This window comes from Trichomycterus rosablanca, chromosome 1, assembly GCF_030014385.1.
Source record: "Trichomycterus rosablanca isolate fTriRos1 chromosome 1, fTriRos1.hap1, whole genome shotgun sequence".
Lineage (NCBI taxonomy): Eukaryota > Metazoa > Chordata > Actinopteri > Siluriformes > Trichomycteridae > Trichomycterus > Trichomycterus rosablanca.
The window spans coordinates 25,450,894-25,452,655 of NC_085988.1; positions in this window are offsets into that span (position 1 = coordinate 25,450,894).

Consider the following 1,762-nt stretch of genomic DNA (forward strand, 5'->3'; position numbering starts at 1 on the left):
CATGTGCTTTACTCACTCACTCTGTCCCTCTCACTGTTTTTTCCTCATCCTTTCTTCCCTCTTTCAGACAGCTCTCCTCCTCACTTGCTCCCCTCTTTCTATACTCTCGGAGACGTAGCACCCCTCCCTTCGCCCTCTGCTTTCCTCCACCTCAATCTCATTCTCACCCCTTCTCGTTGAGTGCTGCCGTCACGCAGTGTGAATCAGGATCAGAGAGCCACTTCATCACGCACTCGCACAAGCTTATATAAGCATGCCAAACATGGCCACACCATAAAACATGCTTATTACCACTTACTACCCCTGCTAATATACAGACATTTGAATGAAATGTGCAAAGCCGTGTAGGTTTAAAAAAGAGAAAGAACACAGTAAAACACAGTACAATAAACACAATATTATGACTTTATTACTGGTGGCTGTTACTAAGTATCAAGATCTGATACTCAATAACAGCCGTTTGTTACCATAACACAAGTGACATCTAAAACAGAGACTTTCCCAACAGCTTCAGGGAAAAATATTCTACAATTTTAATCTTAATAATCGTATTTGATATTCAAATTATTAAAGGATGACAAAGTTTTTTTGCCAATAACATGTATAATAGCTAGTTTATTATCAGTTTCATAGTCAGTCTGCAGGTATGGTGGCTGTGTTGTGATGTATTATGTATTTAAATTGTGTTTATTTTGGCATATTTTAACATACTAGGCTAGTAAAAAAAAAAAATCACTACGAGTATAAAAATGTGAATTAAAACTCCTACTAAACCAATGACCAATGTGATCAAATTTGTAAGCAGTTAGACAGCTGGCCTATAAGCTATTCCCTGATGCCACTAACATAATATAACACGTAATTTTTGTTATATTTATTTTTAAATACATTGAGAGACTATGATAATGTAAATCAAGACCATTGTATAATTTATGGATGGATGGCTGGATTGATGGATGGATGGATGGATGGATGGATGGATGGATGGCTGGATTGATAGATGGATGAATGGATGGATGGATGGATTGATAGATGATGGATGGGTGGATGGATGAATTGATTGATAAATGGATGGATGGATGAATGGATGGATTGATTGATAAATGTATGGATGGATGGATGGATGATGGATGGATGGATGGATGGATGATGGATGGATGATGGATGGATGGATGGATGAATTGATTGAGTGATAAATGAATGAATGGATGAATGGATGGATTGATTAATAAATGGATGGATGGATAGATGGATGGATGATGGATGAATGGATGGATTGATTAATAAATGGATGGATGGATGGATTGATTGATAAATGAATGGATGGATAGATGGATGGATGAATTAATGGATGGATTGATGAATGGATGGATAGATGGATGGATAGATGGATGGATGAATGGATGGATTGATTGATAAATGGATGGATGGATAGCTGGATGGATGGATGGATGATGGATGGATGGATGGATGGATGGATGGATGAATTGATGGATGGATGGATGAATGGATGGATTGATAAATGGATGGATGGATGGATGGATGGATGATGGATGGATTGATTGATAAATGGATGGATAGATGATGGATGGATTGATTGATAAATGGATGAATGATAGATGGATGGATGGATGGATGGTTGATGGATGGATGGATGGATTGATTGATAAATTAATGGATGGATGGATGATGGATGGATGGATGAATAGATGGATTGATTGATGAATGGATGGATGGATGGATGAATGGATGGATTGATAAA